The sequence below is a fragment of the Pleurodeles waltl genome, chromosome 3_1, assembly GCF_031143425.1.
Source record: "Pleurodeles waltl isolate 20211129_DDA chromosome 3_1, aPleWal1.hap1.20221129, whole genome shotgun sequence".
NCBI classification, from domain to species: Eukaryota; Metazoa; Chordata; class Amphibia; order Caudata; family Salamandridae; genus Pleurodeles; species Pleurodeles waltl.
In genome coordinates this window covers 1918003553-1918022281 of record NC_090440.1, presented here as the reverse complement: position 1 = coordinate 1918022281, position 18729 = coordinate 1918003553, and the positions used below count along the sequence as shown (strand labels likewise).

The 18729-nt window shown below is 47.2% G+C and overlaps 1 long non-coding RNA gene across 1 annotated transcript in view; it reads right to left on the bottom strand.

The window, feature by feature from the left end:
• LOC138283480 (uncharacterized) overlaps nucleotides 1-3543 on the bottom strand; it is a 111079-nt gene extending 107536 nt beyond the window's left edge. The window contains exon 1 of the long non-coding RNA XR_011201264.1: nucleotides 3401-3543. This is a non-coding gene — a long non-coding RNA (uncharacterized lncRNA). The remainder of the gene's footprint in view (nucleotides 1-3400) is intronic.
• Between the last annotated feature and the right edge of the window lie 15186 nt (nucleotides 3544-18729).

Below are 18729 nucleotides of genomic sequence, written 5' to 3'. Positions count from 1 at the left end.
GATTGTATTTTTGTCATTTTGGTCTTGTTTCCTTAATATTTTTCTAAACTGGTTTGGGATCCATTTGTTGTGTGTTTTCACTGAGTTACTGTTTGAAGTATTGCACAAATACTTCGCACATTGCCTTCTAAGTTAAGCCTGACTGTTCTGTGCTAAGCTACAAGAGGGGCAGGGGTTTACACAGGTTAATTTAGAAATGGCTTGTATCTTACTCAGACAAGGATTGGGGTTGCTGCTTGACCAGAGCTCACATCCCAGTCAAACCAACAACACAGTTTCTTACACCTTGTGAGCCATTTACGCCTCAGGTAGAAGTTTACCACATCTTTGGATATCTGATCCAAACGTCTTAGTGTGCCTTGTAGCTCTACTGCTACGACACAATAAGATGCCCATCTCCATACCCCTCCTCATGTAATTGTTTTCTGTCCCACGGTCAAGATGTGAGCCACATGTTTTCTATTATGCATCTTTAAAATGTATATACTAATTTAACAAGTACTCGTTAGTGGCACTCATAACTTCAGAGGTGCAGTCGGTTCATACCATGTTGTGGGGCACATGGTTGGTTGCTCTGGCTGATGGCGTTCTCCCTGCACATGTGCTGGCAAGGGAAGATATAGGGGGTGATTATGACCTTGGCGGACGGCGGAGGCCGTCCGCCAAGGTACCGCCGCCAAATGACCGCACCGCGGTCAAAAGACCGCGGCGGCCATTGAGACATTTCCTCTGGGCCGGCGGGCGCTCTCCAAAAGAGCGCCCGCCGGCCCAGAGGAAATGCCCCTGCAACGAGGACGCCGGCTCAGAATCGAGCCGGCGTAGTTGCAGGGGTGCGACGGGTGCAGTTTGCACCCGTCGCGTATTTCAGTGTCTGCATTGCAGACACTGAAATACACAGTGGGGCCCTCTTACGGGGGCCCCTGCAGTGCCCATGCCATTGGCATGGGCACTGCACGGGCCCCCAGGGGCCCCGCGGCACCCCCTACCGCCATCCTGTTCCTGGCGGGAGACCTGCCAGGAACAGGATGGCGGTAGGGGGTGTCAGAATCCCCCGCTCCGCCGCCATGGAGGATTCCCCCGAGCAGCGGGAAGTCGGCGGGAGACCGCCGACTTTCCGCTTCTGACCGCGGCTGAACCGCTGCGGTCAGAATGCTCGTGGGAGCACCGCCACACCGGCCGCCAGGGTCAGAATGACCCCCATAATCTGCCGTCAGTCAAGCCGACAGCAAAACTCGCGTGTGGTATCCCAGACCTCTACCAGTGTACATTCAGGCACGCAATGGGTAGAAGATAAACTAGGAGGCTATACTGGGGACGAAATCTTGTAGTAACAGAATTTTGTCGCCAAGCAACCTACTTAAACAGGAAAGCTGCAAGCCAGCAGCATAACCTGCAGAGTCCACTACAACTAGAGGAAGATGAAGTCCCCCATATGTCTTGATCTGACCTGCAAACCTTAATAAGAAAATAAACTGTGGATTCAGCCTTCGTGGAGCCCAGGGGAGAAAACCGAGAGAGGATTTTGAAGATCAGGATGATGATCACAAAGGAAAATGTTTCAAGCCTCTCCGTTATGGGAGAATTCCAACCATCTCAGAGAAGCCATTGGGTTTGAGGAACAAGCCCAGCAGCAGGAGGACTTTTATTCTAAATATAGTAGAGTTACAGTTCACAACTTACGACTACATGATGAAATCAAGGATATACCACTAAAGGAGTGGAAACATCCTGATAATGTGTCAGTCCTATGCTTTTTGAATAAAAGGTAGGTCAGCAAGGATTTTGAGACTGACTTTCCCCCGATTTCTAAGATCAATTTTGTTTTGGCATCAATGACAACATTGCATCAGAAGAATCAACACTTAAGGATGTTGTTAATTTGAAAAAAAAATTAATCAGCACTTAAGAGATCATATTTTGCTGCCAGCTTCGGTATCAGAGCTAATACTTATGCAGCATATGCAACACACGTTCTATTCCAGGACTTCCAAGTGTTGGATGACTGTATTCAGGAGATGTGACAAAGAAGCTAGGGGAGCTGGGTTACATCATCAACTACAAGAAAACCCATCTTCAACTGCTGCCCAGTTCAACACCCAACTGGGGCGGGCATTTCTTCGACACTCCAGGATTGTGATGATTCAGCACTCGCTGGGACACTTTTTCAGCTAACCTATGAGTACCCCAAGGGCTTGGAAAAGAGTACAAGGGTTGATGGCCGTATTTACAGCAGTAGTCCCTTTGCACACATTTCCACCTGTAGCCCTTAGTCAACCACGCATTGATGCATGGATCCAATTGGGGTGGTGGTTAGTGGAATGGAATCTTTCTAAAGGTGTCCACTCCGCTATCCTGTGCCAGTACAGCTGATCACACATGCCAGTATTTGGGGATGGGACACAATTATTTTGGATTAGAAAAGGAGAGGTGCCTGGTCACGAGAAAAAGTAATGCATTTGTCTAACTGGGGGGGAAACGGTCAGCAGTGTGGAATGCACTTTGATCTTTCACCCTTCTGTTGGAATGTAAGTAAGTCATTATCAGGTGTGGCGCACCCTTCTGCTCTAAGCTCACCCTCTCAAGTTCCAAGCAGTCAATTTGAGGTGCTGAAACTCGATCATTGGCATTCAAGGGAACAGGAGCGGTGGAGGTTTGAGGATTGATGAACGTATTACCCATTGGAAAGTTTCATCAGTAGGGAGAATCAATGCTGCCAAGACCAAAAAGGGTGCTACCAGTATCACCAAGGTCCTCTCCTTCCGAATCTTCCTAATCACCAAGGGGATTTGTGGGAAGGCATACAGCACACCAGTGTTTCACTAGTGCATCTATTGGATATACTTGGGGACACCACTGGTACCTACAGAGTGTTGGTGGCATTGCACTGCAGAGATATGAGAACAGATCTATCCAAGGAGTGCCGAACCTGGAACAGATCTAGCTGAACTTCTGGACAGCCTGGTGCTAACTCACTGATGATGCTACATGGCGGCTGAGGTTGTCCACTCAAACACAAAACGGAATGTTACAAAACAATAATTAACTTGCCATCATCAGAGACAACACTGTGTTGAATAGTTAGGAATGTTGAGCACTGTGGACACTTGGCAGTCTTGATGAAAAAAAAACCCTATACAGTACTGGAAATGTGCTGAGTGCTGGAAATAATTCTTGAGCCTTCCTTTACACGGTGCCCTGTGTGACGCTGTGAGACTAGAGACCGCATACTTTCCCATATGGATCAGATCTATGTACATATATATCATGGACATTCTGAAACTGCAGAGGCTCTGGGACTAGTCCTCGTGCTCTAGTATTGACTCCCCTGGAAATAGCCCAATATTAAGGGTACATTGTAAGTGCATGTCTTGTCAATTCTTTCTGTAGTTTGTGCAATTACCTCAGCCATCATGGAGCTCCTCGGAGTACAGCGCGGGTTCCCCTGACTGTGGCAGTGCTTGTAGCTGATAACAGCGCAGTCCGCGCGCACGCATGTCGTCAGCCCGGACACACAGATGTTTCTCATAAGATAAGCTTGCGCGTGGCTGACCTCCATGCACAGGCCTGAATACCGGGTCACGTGGGGGCGGTGCTGCTTGATTGGTGTAGTACAGCTCGATAAACAAACTGTGATTGGACCTTTGCTGTTCTCCCGAGATCAAATCACCTTCACCTTCCTCAGCACCCTTAAAAAAACATGTGCTCGCGCTGCCGTAAGTGTGGATGGAATCCTGTACCTCCTAGTACGTGGCTGCCATTGTCTACTCTTCACTGGACAGCTCCAAACAGCTTCCCCTCAAGGCCTGCTCACTGCACAGCTCGCTCCTCAATACCTAGGATATCAGCGCCCTACTCCCCCCTCCCCGACCACCATTACTCAATCAAGCCTCTTGGCGCTAGAATCTACTAGCTTTTCAGTGTTTAATTAGTGAAAACACGTTTTTTCTTAGATGCTCGCTGCCGGTGCTGTCGAATGCCCCGATTACTGAATACTAAAACCGTCTAGTCTTTCTTCCTCCGCCCTACACCTTCCGTGTTTTGTCTCTTTATCTCCCTGTCACATGCCTTTTGCAACCTTGATATCTCTCTTTGTCACTGTTTGCCTATTTATTTATTCCTCCTACTTTGCTTCTCTCTCTTGCTTTGATGATGGAAAAAACATACTATAAGTAAAAAACTGAAACAGAGCCAAAGAAATAAGTGGTGTATGGGCGGTTATGCAGGGTTTTTTTGTACATAGGGTCATACAAAGGGACCCGTAATAGCGAATGAGAGAATAACATTTTTTTTCTTAAGCACACGAATTGTATACATTTTCTTTAAGTGTTAGTTTGGTTTTAGGCTCTGGGTTTGAAAGTGAAGCATTAGAAATGTGGACACTGTCGTCCTCGAAAGCAGAGTCTCCGAGTGCAAGCTTCTCATGGTGTCTGCCAGTGCTTGTTCCTTACACTGCCCACCAGTGCAAGCTTCTCAGGGTGTCTGCCAGTTCTTGCTCCATCCACCGCCTGCCAGTGCATGGTTTTCACACTGTCTACCAGTGCAAGCTTCTCATACGTCCTGCCAGTTCTTGCACCTTACACTGCCCACCAGTGCAAGCTTCTCATACTGCCTGCCAGTTCTTGCTCCTCACACTGCCTACCAGTGCAAGCTTCTCATACTGCCTGCCAGGTCTTGCTCCTTACACTGACCACTAGTGCACGCTTCTCATACTGCCTTCCAGTTCTTGCTCCTCACACTGCCTACCAGTGCAAGCTTCTCATACTGCCTGCCAGTTCTTGCTCCTTACACTGGCCACTAGTGCACGCTTCTCATACTGCCTACCAGTTATTGCTCCTTACCCAGACCACCAGTGAAGGTTTTTCACACTATCTCCCATTGCAAGCTTCTCACGCTGCCTGGCAGTTCTTGGCCCTTACACTGCCCACCGGTGCAAACCTCTCATACTACCCACCAATTCTTGCTCCTTATGCTGCCCACTAGTGTAGATTTTTCACACTCTCTCCCAGTGCAATCTTCTCATGCTGCCCACTAGTTCTTGCTCGTGCGTGCTTCTCCCCAGTTCTTGCTCCTTACACTGCCTACCAGGGCAGGTTTTTCACACTGTCTCCCAGTGCAAGCTTCTCATGGTGCCCACCGGTTCTTGCACCTTACACTGCCCACCAATGCAAGCTTCACATACTGCCCGCCAGTTCTTTCTCCTTACATTATCCAACAAAGTAAGTTATTCACCCTGTCTCCTAGAGCACGATTCTCATACTGCTCTTCCAGTTCATGCTCCTTGCACTGCCCACCAGTGCAAGCTTCTCATAGTGCCTGTCAGTTCTTGCTCCTTACACTGCCCACCAGTGCACGCTTCACATAGTGCCTGCCAGGTTTTTCTCCTTACATTGTCCAACAAAGTAAGTTATACACCGCTTCTCCTAGAGCAAGATTATCATTCTGCTCTTCCAGTTCATGCTCCTTACACGGCCCACCAGTGCAAGCTTCTCATACGGCTCGCCAATTCTTGCTCCTTACACTGCCTACCAGTGCAGGTTTCTCACAATGTCATCCAGTGCAAGCTTCTCATGCTGCCCACCAGTTTATGCTCCTTACACTAGCAAAACAAGCTATTCACCCTGTCAACGAGAGCAATCCTGTCATACTGCCCGTTTTTGTTTATGGTCCTTACACTGCCCATCAGTGCAAGGTTTTCAGTGCAGGCTTGTCAAACTGGGCACTAACACGTGCTCCTTGCAATCCATACAGTGCGGTGTTTCATGCTTTCCGCCTGTGCAAGATTTTCACACTACCAGTGCCAGCTTCTCAAACTGCCCATCAGCCCACGCTCCTTACGCTGTCTACCGATGCAGGCTTTTCACACTCAAACCAGTTCAGACTTCTGAGGCTACCCACCAGTGCATGCCCCTTACACCGCTCACCAGTACTGCTTTCCATGGTTCACACCAGTGCAGCTTTTCACACTGCCTACCAATGGAAGATTCCCAAACTGGCCTCAAGTGCACGCGCCTTCCCCTGCCCACCGGTCTCTTTGCCATTTCTTGCTCTTCTTTATGTTGACCAGAGACAGCTCTTACACCACCCACTGGTACCAGCCTTGTGTTGTGCCCACCAGTGTTGGTATCCCACACTGCCCACCGGTATGAGCTCCTAACACTGCCTCCTTCCAAGGGCCAGCTTTTCACCCTGCCTAGTAGCGGTAGATTCAACCACTACCCACCAGCCCCAGCTTCTCTCCTCACCTGTGCCAGCTTCTCACATGCCCATCAAGTAATAGCTTCTCACGCGCCCCTCTCAATGTTAGACTCCACACTACCAGTGCAACCTTCACATACTGCCCATCATGGTACACTTTGCACACTGGCCACAAACCAACATCACAGTTGCACGGGAAGCAAAAGAAGAATCCCATTACATGACCATTCACTCCCTGGCCTCTGCTGAGACTGGCAACTGGAATCCAATTTATCACAACTTGTGAAAGCTTCGTAATAGATAGTGTGAAAAGTGAGAGGCAACCATAAATAAATCAGTGTTGCTCGGAGCAGAGGGGGTATGTGAGGACACCCCTTTTGAAGTTCTAAACAGGGGGTTCAGGTGTGTGTGAGAAGTGGAATTACAGAAAGAATGACATGGGAGCATTTCGTAGGCCATCGAGGGTTTATTTTGGGAAATCTGACATCCTGCATGACACGTTTTTTCAGTTTTAGGAATGGGTGACTGAAACACGAACATTCATTTTTCGTCCTAAGAAGGCTATAAATAAAGCAAACCCTTCAAAGAAATGAATACCAACAAGGAAGTGATTTCACCTCTTAATTAATAAAATACAAAATTCAAATATCAGAACTCGGTCCAGCTGACAGGGGGGAGGAGAGCCCGAGCACTGGAACGATAAAGGCCAGCGTAATTATTGGTGACATATGAAGAAAGGGAAGGAGAATTGCAAACTGGGCACCGAGAGAGGTACAGAACTCATTAATAACACTTTGTGGGAGGAATCTTGAATTACGCACCTGGCAGCTAGTTGGTGATTCAGACATTGCCTTTTTGAACAACTTTTTTTGTATTTTTGTTTGCTCACCACCCGGGTATCTTGCCAAAAGATGAAGAAAGTTTGAATTAATTTAGCAGAAAAATCTTAAAGCCAACGCAAAATAAACACCCTACAGGAAAACAGAGTAATTCAGATCATAGCTCCCATTCATATTGGGCATCTCAATTAAACAACACTAGAATGTGCTTCAACTGGCTGATAGTGAACCAATGGGCTTTGGGGTGTTCTCTGAAAATGGCTGGGTTAAGCTCAGTTTAGTATATTTTATTTTTAATTGCTCGGTTACTTAAAACCCTTGCAATAAAATGTATCATGCAAAATAGCATATATAACCATCAGTTAAAACAGATGCAAGTTGAAATCGCCTGAAAGAACAAAATGTAAGGTTTCCTCATCCTCTGTGTGCCTTAGCAGCTTCTCCACCAGCAGTCTTGAGTCGTTTGGTCTGCCTTTAGGTTGAATGTCAGTGTTTATAATTACAATCTTGGGTTAAACATTGTGATCCTGAGTTATGATCTATTTTGCTTTAATTGCTGGTGAGTTGGAATGCAATGCCCTTGCTGATACACTTGGTATGGAGAGGTAGGTTGCCAGGCCACCCAGTCCATGGCCGTACTTGGCCTTTTTACTGGCTGGGGTAAAGAAAATCATGAAGCACAGCAAGTGAAATAGTTCAGCAAGCAAAGTTTCCTGGAAAAGGATGATGTTAAAGGACTGGTCGTACTGAAGGAAGTCGGGATCGGATATTTTACTGGCAAGGCCATTGACATTCCAGGACCAAAGCAGAAGAGTGCCTTCACAGTCTTTAAAGGGTGCACTGTCATCCAGGGATTGTCATGGGCTTCCAGGTGAGACATTTATTATTCTCGAGATCCATCTTGTGTCGAATTCCAGTGCCCCAGATCCATTAGGATTCCAGCTGCATTGATCACTGGATGCTGACGGCATCAGTTGCGAGTTCCCCAGAGCCCCCAAAAGCCCCCTCAGCACTGAATGGGTGGCTTATGTGGTCATTCTGTTGCTCTTGTTCTGTTCAAATGGAGTGAAAGTAGAGGATAGCCAGGTTTGTAGTAGGGACTTAGATTAATTCCCCATTTCTTGAAAGTCTGCCATTCAGTCAGCGCTTTCTGGGCTATTGCAGTCAAACTCCAAGTGGCCTTGGTGACTTCACTTTCTGAGGACATTCCTGCATGCACATAATCAATCGACAAGAGGTCCGGTGACCTTACATCCGCCAGGATTGGGAAGGATCATAATAACCGCAGGATTTTGCCTCTGTTTTGGACATCCCAGTTGCCTTTAGATTTGTACTCTGGTGCAAAAATGATTGTTTTGGTGTCTTCTGACACATCTGGTGGAGCCTGTGAGGCATGTATGTCCCTCCCAGGGCGCTGAGTAGGTGGAGATGGGACCTCTGTCCAAATATACCCATTTTCCGCATGGTCAGTGGGGCCAACTAGTGAGGCAACTAGGCCAGTTGGCCCTGTTCTCAACTGTACTTGCTCAGTGTTGAATCCCCCGCCACAACAAAAAACCTCGTCACTGTGGTAGAGTTGCCGCCTGGCTCGGCACTGCTCGGAGAGGTGCTTTACTGAATTGTTTCTCCAGCTTCAGGACCACGAGTGCTTCTACAGTATTACAGTGCCAACCCTGACATATGAGAGCTAGCTTGTCTTGACTTCAGTGTCAGACCCGACCTGCATTTAGTTGTTTCTGAACCCACCAGGTTTGGCCAAGGTTGCCTCGTCTGAGTTCTGATAGTAAGAAGACCTTCACCAGCATTTTTGGCAGGAGGGTCGTCTCCTACTCGTGTTTCCTGAGGCTAGGGAGCCTTCTCCAGGTAGTCTGTCTCAGTTTGTCTAGCCGGTAGTCTGAATAGAGGGTAGATTCCCATTTGTTTTGTTGCGGTGTTTCTTTTATTCCGACCTTTCCTCATTTGCTTCCATTTACAGTGCCTGTTATTGTTGGGCTCTGGCACATTTTCGAAACCGAGATCCCAGTTCACTGTAGCTGCTGATTGCTTTGCCAAAGATGGCGGCAGTACTTTCCCCGGTGGCCTACTTCTGCTTTAGCTTGAACTGCACTCCTCAGGAGATGCTGGCGGAACAGGTTTGAGTTGGCCTTGTGCTTCAGGGTTGGCAGTGGAGATCTGGAGTGGCGCACCCTGTGCAGTCTTGGGAGGTTGTTTCAGATCAGAGAGTAAGTCATTAAGGATAGAGATGAGTGAAGATAGTTTATCTGTTGGGGAGCAGGTAGATCCTACTTGCACTACAGCAGTGTCAGACTGAGCTTGCTTGATGAGCGAGTTTAAGTTCCCAAGTGGTGAGCAAAAACAGTTGCATGTCCATTTTGTCTGACTGGCAGTGCAGTGCGTCAGCTGACAGCTGTACCATGTTCAGAAGAGATGCCCAGTCACTGTCCAAATGCAGCGCGTTCCCAGGGCCTCAGTGCTTTGTGGCTCAGCCTCCAGAGCAAAAGCTGGTGGGGTGACACCTTGCGCGTATGATGCGAGCATCTCCTCCTATTCTGGGGTTTCTAGGTAGGAGAGGTCCTTGCCTGCTTCTTGGGCCCCATCCTGATGTTCTGGATCCTGGTGGCTGCTTCTGTTGATGGTAAGAGGTGGAGAGGCCTTTCTGCTGATAAAATCGTCTGGATTTACAATACTCTGAGTTACCTCCGAACCAATATTATTGAGTCATCTTGGAAGGTTTTGCAGCCCGCAGGGGGCCTATGATCGAGGAGGTTGTGCCCAGCAGTGTCTCCATGTAGGAAGGGGAAAGTAGGTTTTTTTTGGCAGCCGCTGAAGGAGCTGAGGGGGAAAAAAAGATGGCCTAAACAGGTTGTGTCTGATGCTTGCCCTGAGGCTGAGTCAGTGGCTGTAAAGAGATTGGTGGGACCAGCCAGCCTGGTCAAAACCTGGACCTGTGCATAAACATGAGCCCCTTCTTGTGCCCTTGACTGGTCTTTGTGTGTGAATGGGGGGGTGGGGGGGTGTTCAGATGGGGAATGCCTGCTGAGCTGCAACCAAACTGAGCCATGGACTCTGAGTCGATTAAGGTTAAAAGAGGTTCAATTATAGTTTGTTTTTAAGTTGAAGTAATGTTTTGTCTTTGGTGTGTCCTCCTTGTGGGCTTGGCAGGAAGTGCCCCCCCCCCTCCGGGTTTTCCCTGCACTTATTGAGCTAGGCTTTATATTGGGTAAAGCCGGTACTGTGCATGCAGCTGATGGTGGTTGTATGTGCATCTGGATGCTGTGGTCCCTTCCTGAGACTGTCCACCTAGGTGGAAAGGTGTAGTCCTGGGATTACCCAAAGATGGAGCGTGTGACACAGGTCCCCTCTCACAGGTGGACAAGGCACAGGAGCTCTCCCAGCCTGCAATTCACACCCAGACCTAGTGGGGCTGCTTCTGCGGGCCAGGTCTCAACCTCTGTGGTGTGGGACAGAGCCCACAGCTGCCTCTCTGAGTCTCTCTCGCTGCCCGACTCTCCCCTCTTGCCTGAGCTCAAATGAGTGGCCAGAGGTTGGGAAGTTGTGACTGGTCCCCAAGTGCTAAGCAGTATCTTCTGGGGCCTTGTGAAGAAGACTTGCAGAACATTTGCCAAGCCTGCTGCGTCAGCCGCGCCTGCCTCTTAGAGACACTAAGGGCCAGATGTAGGAAAGCTTTAGCGACTCGCAAACGGCGAAAATCGCCGTTTGCGAGTCACTAAAGCCACTTTGAGATGTAGAAATGCATTTTGCGGGTCGGAACCGACTCGCAAAATGCATTTCCGACTCGCAAATAGGAAGGGGTGTTCCCTTCCTATCTGCGACTCGCAATGCGATGTAATTCCATCGGTCGCAAATGGACTCGCAGTTACCATCCACTTGAAGTGGATGGTAACCCAGTCGCAAACGGGAAGGGGTCCCCATGGGACCCCCTCCCCTTTGTGTCTGGCATTAAAAACAATTTTTTCAGAGCAGGCAGTGGTCCCATGGACCACTACCTGCCCTGAAAAATACCGAAACTAAAGGTTTCGTTTTTTTTTTCAAAGTGCAGCTCGTTTTCCTTTAAGGAAAACGGGTTGCACTTTGAAAAAAAAAACTGCTTTATTTAAAAGCAGTCACGGACATGGTGGTCTGCTGTTCCCAGCAGGCCACAATCCCCGTGAGTGCCCTGAATCGCTATTAATATTAATGAGGTGGGTCTTTGCGACCCCATAGCGACTCGCAGAAGGTGTCTGAGACACCTTCCTGCATCCCAACATTGCAACTCGTAATTTGGGACTTTGCTACATCTGGCCCTAAGTTGCTGAGCCGATTCGCCGCTTAGATTTCCAGGTACTCTGCGGCACAGCGCCTCTGGGCAGTGCTGCTGGGGGCGAGAGATAGCGGGATGAGTGTGCAGGATGAGGGTTTGTGGGCAGCGGACGATGGGAAGAACGGTGCATGTGGCGATTTTACGCTGTGGCCCAAAGCTGTTTTACCCCTCAGTAGCCTCGCTCTGCACTGCTTGGCTCAGCTCCGCATCCCCGCAACTACTCTGGGCTCAATTGGAATCGACTCGCTCAGACTCGATTTGGCAATGCCTAATCGTGTGTGTCTAAGGGTGGGATTAATCTGATTTGGGTTGGACTGGAATAGTCTGAGGTGACGTGTTAGTTTGAGCAGAGTTTTGGTTAACTTAAGGGTGCAGGGGTGTGGATCCATGCCAGATTTGCAGGATAACCACTGATGAAGTAAATACATTCCGTTTACATTCCCCGTGTTTAAAACAATTCACGTGGATATCCTGAAAATTTGGCATAGATAGTGTATACATTAGACAGATGGAGCTGACTGGGTCAACGTTGGTTCAGTTGGACTAAGTGTGACCACTTTAGGTTGCGTTGCCTGTGTTACGTGGTAATAGCAGGAGTGTGGCTGCCCGGCACTGCGTTTGGTTGAGTTAGTAACGTGTAGCATGGATTGTTGAGGAGGTAATATCGAGGCCACAAAATATTGTGACTAGAATATCGAGGATGAAAATATCAAGAATGTAAATACACGGAGGCAGGTATAGATTTCCTGTACCTACCGCCAGACCTACTTACCGCGACGATGTATTTATCGTCAAGGTACGTCTATGTGGAGTTAGGTATATAAATCGTAGACATGCTTACCTGTCCATATTCTGGTCCTCAATATTCTGATCACGGTATTGTGTGGCCTCGATATTCCGAAACCACACGTTGCCCTGCTCTGGGGTAAGCAGGGAGGGTTTGGAATTGATTAGGTTATGATGGACTGGCCGGGTTTGTCTGTCCTCGTAGATTGGCCAATAGTGTGTTTGCAGCCTGAAATAATATTCACCTGTGCTTTATTTGGTGTATGGGGCTTCTAGCAGCTGCGTCACTGACACTACTTTCAGAGCTGGTCATACCTCATGCTGCTAGTGAGAGAGAGGTTATACCAGTCAATTTAAGCGCTATAGAAAATAAAAGAAACGTGGAGTAATAAAATGATCTTCACCACACACAGCCAGCAGCCAAGGTAAGGAGCTAGACACAGCTCTCGCGCCAGCCACAGAAGCACACATTGCAGGGAAGTGCTTGCACGTCCTTTACGGAGGTTGTGATTGGATATCACGTCCCAGTTCAGGTGCTTCAGAGGTTGGTGACGCATCACCATCACCCCTGGGTAGTTGCTTTCTAGAGGCGCGAAGGTTAAAGCAGCCCGGAGAAGGGCAGGCGAAGCCCCGCTCCACAGGTGCACGACAGAGGAGCTCGTATCTCTCCTCCGTGGTAATAGCTTCATTTATTTCGTGCACAGATCCGTGGAAGGCATCAAGGCGCAATCACTGGAGCAGCAGGATGGCGTCGTGGCTGGTGAACACAGCGCCCAATAAGGAAGCCGCTCTGGCCCCAGGGCTCGCGAAGGGATTGCCTGAACAGCGAGAGAGCACGGAGGAGAGGGGCGACTGGTCCTTCGGCTCCATGACGTCAGTGGTGGGCAAATTAATGTAATCACTTACAAAGGCGAGGGCAGCTTAAAACCCATTGGATGACGACTCCAAGGAAACTTGGCTTCAGCAGTTGGTTCGGAGGGCGGTGAGGGCTCATGCCAGGAATACTTGATTGAACTTCTGATTGGTGATCAAGGACAGAATGAAAGGGAGCGACGCCTCCAGCCTGCGTATCAGTAAAACCTTTAAAGGTGTTGTGGCAGCTGAGACACCTCACACTCTGAAACGAATTCCCTCCAGCCTCTAGTTAAGGCAATGAGCTGAAGACACACATAGAAGGCACAGCGACAGCTTCTGCCACGGTGAGGTGGGAGCTCGCCTGGTGACCAGGGCTGAGTATTGTCTAACCAAGTGATCACTGGCAGAAGGTGCTGGCACCAATGTCCATTCTGAAGCAAGCATTGGCAAAGCTAATAGGTCTGGCCTTGGCAGGCTGGCGCAATGGTTCATTTTTATGTATTTCTTTAGGTCGAGCATTATCCACAAAAATAGAAAGAACTAAGAAAAAAAAAACATCACCATCAAATCCTGGCAGCCTTTTACTTGCAATAAATTATTTACCCCCAAAAATAACCACCACGTTTAATTTTAATAGACCATTATAAGAGCTGCCAGGCAAGCAAATATACTTACAACAGGTATAGAAACACTTTTTTATTTTAAATGAAGATTGCAGGAACTTATAATTCTTATTGACACAAAAATGTACTATTGACTTTAAATTACTGCATCCTGAAGTCCTAGCTTAAACATACAGGGATAACAAAAAAACTAAAAAGATCAAGAGGAAAAACAACATGAAAAGTATTAGGGGCTTAACCCTTGGCACTGAAATACGTCTTTTTAGGTGGATGTGCACAAGTGATCAGGCCAAGTGTCATAACTCACAGTGAATGAGAAGTTATGGCTGAAGTAGGCTGACCCATTGCCCCAAGCTGTATGCTGTGGTAGGTAGAAGGAAAGTGTGAATGGCAATTGAACAGACCAATGGATGAGCAACAAGGGCAACCTAGGAATTATCCTGTGATTTCAGCTGGGTGGAAATGATTTGCTTTACTCTGTGTTCTCATATTGTTCCATCATTTCCTGTAGCTCACATTCCAATGTTGCGACTGGTGAAAGAGACAATTCAGTGTCATAGAATTATCATGTGACCCGGTCCTATTAACACACAATTCCACATGCAAATTTATCTCATTACGGGCTTGAAATCAGAGACATGTGCACTTTAATTATTGGTTGTATACCATAACAATGCAAACCCACCTGTGCCTTTACAAGCGCTAATATATTTTGTTAATCAATTGTGATTTTGTTCCTGTATCAGGTTGAAGCCCACCAAAGCCTTAGTTTTATTGCACACTTACATGCACTTTAAATGAGTTTTCATTTCGTTTTACTATGTTGTACACTGTATTTTTTGGCACACTGGAGCAAGAGTTTTTGAACATATTAGATCCAGCTTCTGCTGGTGAAGCATTTATCTTCCCTTCAAAGTCCGAAGGGACGCGAAGAGCCTTTCAGTTGCTCCTTAGTTCCTATCAGTAGGCTTCTGTTTATCACATGTTCTCACTTCCTTTCACTTGCATTGAGAAAACGTGTTTAAATGTAGCACCAAAATGTACGGATTTTAACATTACATTCTCCAACTGATCGGAGGCGAAGCTCTGGTCCGATTCTTGGGCAATTACCTTACTTTAAATTTTTGCTGGCTATTTTTGCAATAAATATGTCAGTCTTCCATGCTCTATCCTGAGTGTCTGTTTTTCTTTTACAGAACCTGGTGCATTATGTGCTGGGAAATGTCTTTACTAGGAGAAAAGGGGCCTTTTCTGGCCCACACTCCACATGACAACACCAGGCTTCAGAGATAAGGGAGAGGTTTCTCATGGAGAACTGGGGTGGAGCATGGTCCAGCACTGGACCTGTTAATTCGGCTTTATTACATTTTTTGTTTTCCATTGTTTGTAAAGTATTAAAAGTGCACCAAAAGTGTTTACTGCGTAGGAGATGACAGGAAATAAACTGGTCCAGTAGGAAGGAATGGTAGGAGTCTAAAGGCAAAGATTGTGTGTGTGCATAATCTAGTACTTGGAGCAAACAGGCTCTAGAAATAGTGTGGAGACCTGGCATGTGGGAGGAGTGCCAGACCCTTTAAGAATCAGTCTGTGTGACAAAGTGGTCCTCTTCTCCAACTGCCCCAGCTCCATCGTTAGCACCTCCAAGCAGACAGCCGAAGAGTGGCTGAATGCTAGGGGATCTTTGGGGGTAAGTGTACGATACGTTTTTGTCTCCCACAAGATCAGCTAGAGAAATAACTGGAGGAATCCTTACCCTATATCCTGTTTCCTTTCCTCTCCTCCATCTCCACACAATGAGCTGTGGGCATATGACCTAAAGGCACTTGTCCTGTGTTCTGTATGTGTGAATGAAAGAGCATTGAGGTTGAGACGTCTGAGCATAGCAAACCCCCAGTTAAAGGCGCTCTTGCCAACACTATGTACCTCCAGTATGAGAAAGCCATGTGCAAATATCTGATGGGACGAAGACCTTTCCCAAGTACAGAACCTTCTATATAGACAGATTAGGGAACTTGCAAAACAAGTTAAAGATTACTTCAGCATACCTGAGCACCTTAATAATGAGGTGCTGCAGTGGGTTGTGAAAACGGGAATTGTCAGCCCACTGTAAACAGTACCGAACTGTCTCCAGATTTAGTGGATTTACTTTCCCAGGTGCCTTCCATGTTGTGGTCCACAGGGTCTAATGATGTGGGATTTATTGCTTCAGCGGAGCCTGTGAAAATTAAGAACAACCCACAAGTGAAACTGCCTGTAATCCCTCAGTGCCCCTTTAAACCTGAGGGTGAGCAGGAATTTGTCCCATTTTTCCAGCCTTCACTAAGCAAGGGCTTTTAGTACTAATTATTAGCAGGTGTGATACCCCGAAACTCCCTGTAAAGAAGATGAGAAAGACCAACTGTGCACAAATGTATTCAAAATCTCCGATTGAAAAGTGTTTCTCCCTAGCTTTCCTGTGGTCCCTAGGCCCCGTACCATCCTTCCCAGGCATCCCACAAATGCCCAGTGGCTTACTGTTGTGGATCTTTGTTCCGCCTACTTCTCAGTCACTAAGAGAGTTTTCACATTCTCATTGCAATGATGTCAACTTTCATGGAGAAGGCTCCATCAGGATCCACAGAACCATGTCATTATTTTCCCATTCTCTAAAAAAAAGATCTCAACACTTTAATCTTTCTACGGGGCTCTACTTTAGTGCAATACTTTAATGAATTGTTATCGGCATCTGTTACTTGAGGTTTACTGCATGGTTGACACTGTCCACTCATCAAATTGGGTAAAATGTGGCATAAAACTTCCATAAGTTGCCTTGCCCAGTGACTGTATCCTAGGTACAAACATTCCTGAGTATGGCTGGATACTGCAGACAATGGATTATGGGCTGCAACTATGTGGCAAAGTGTTTGGAAGATTAAGATGAAAATGCATTTGTACAACTAAAACAAACTTTTTTTTGATAGAACTATTTCTTTTCTAATTTAACGTAAAACAATGCACTCGATTCACATCTGGACATATAGCATACTCTTTCTATAAAGAAAAAAAACAATATGTGTGCCATGACTTAATAGAGGGTGTTACATCTACTCCTGTATGGGGGGAGGGAGCGTACTCGTGGATTTAAAGTTTCTGTAAATGAAAATTCATGATACAGTCAGACATATAATCGATGGAAGATGGAGACAGTATGGGTGATTTGTGCTGCAGCTACAAGGTCTGCGTAGATGGCATTGTCAGTTTTTAAGGATAGGTATGCCTTGAAGGGTTCCGATATTTTGCTTGGACGGGCTTGGGGGTGATGAAGCGCTACATAGTTGTCGGCACATATCTGAGATATGGTGGTGTCTTTCAGACAGTTGGTAATCTTAGATGGGGGGCTTTTATTCAGCAACAGGCCAATTGCTTCTTGGCCAGCAGCAGCAGCTCCCACACCATTCATCTGTTCGGGCTCGTGTTTGGTGTATCTCAGTAAAATGGTTAGCAGGGTGCAGTCAATGTTTGCTTCCTCTATGTTTGCTATGGTGCGGCAGACCTCTTCCTAGTACTGTCGCATAGGTCCCATGCCAGGTGGAAGAAATCACAGGTTCGCAGAGGCAGCGGGGTCATTGTGTCGCCTTCTCTGGGTGCTGCCTGTGTAGAAATTATGGGGTGCAGCATAATCTGTTAATGAATTTGAAGTAATTTGTATTTATAGTTAACCGGGACAAGTTTAATTTGAGTACAGCAGTATTTCCAAGCCCCTATACCTATATCTTGGGCTAGGTCCGCCTTCCACTTCGTCAGGGCCCTAACATCCATGTTTGTGCATGTCTCTTTGTACATTGTGGATAGTGCAGTGATCCAACTTGTGCAGGAACTCAGGGGATTCGATAGGAAAGGATGGCCAGACAGATGATGCACCGTGCAACATGTACATGAAGTTGAATATGGTGAGAGGGGCAGTGGCTATGTCCGCCTGAAAATGGTCCCAGGAAAGGAACACCCCATTTGAAAGAGCTGCCCCAGTTTCAGCAGAATGACCCTCTGGAGCCTGTTCCTTTCCCCTGTCTCTAAAGTAGGGGGAAGGCTGATGTTGTCCAGTAACAGCAGCTGGGGGGAAGTCAAGGTATTCAAGACCGGCTCTTTCCACCATGTGCCAGATGAAGCAGGCAGTGCAATGTACTGTTTGTATATTGTGAGTCGGTCTCAGGAGTCTGGTGGCTAAACAGGTCCGAAAATCCCATAGAAGCACCTGAGGACACTCTACCGAAACATGCGGTGCATCTAGTGTCTGTCGGTACCAGTAGGTGATGGGTGTGGGAACATTTTGGAAAGTTTAACAAAACATTGGGAGCACTAGCATTTTGATCACTGCAACTCACCCTGGCATGGACAATGGACGTGCTATACATCTTTCTGTGTGTTCTGTTGGTTTAGCAAGCACCGGGCCATAATTCTCTAATTATGCTTTGCTAGGGTGGTCCCTTCACCAAATCTGTGGGCCTCTGTGTCTTTAACCAAGTATTTCAAGTCCCTATCCATCAACCCCTGCACCACCGAAGTGGCTCTGTGGATGTCTGCAAGAGTTTGTGCCTTATGAGACCAATCATAAGCTTCTACTAAGTGATTCGATTGTGTTTCTGCCTTTCTCAGCTGTGCCCGAATCGACCGGAGGACTCCCACATATTTACCCAGTGTAGAACCTCTCCCACTCTCACTAGCAGACTGTGGACAACACACATCGCAAGATCACATCCTCGAATAAGAGTATAGAATATATGTTCTGAAACCCAATTGAAATGTCCTAATGCCTTCCCCTTAGCCCTGTCATCCATCAGGGCCATACCAACTCTGAAGACCAGTCTGAGCTCCTGCGAGATAGTTATGGGATGCCCTATGATGCTATCCTCAACCCTTCCCTTCTCAGCTGCCAAATGAAACTTACAATTTAATGATGCTGCTGACTTCCAGAATTGCAGAAAGCATATACACTTTCTCTACAGTTTCTGTTCCCAGGGTTTAAGCTGCCTTACTTGAGTTGCTGACTGAAGTCTGCTATTCCCCATAGCCCTGCATTTGGATCTGCATCCATGTCCATCAGAGGAAGTCTGCTCTGCAGCTTCTTGGCATG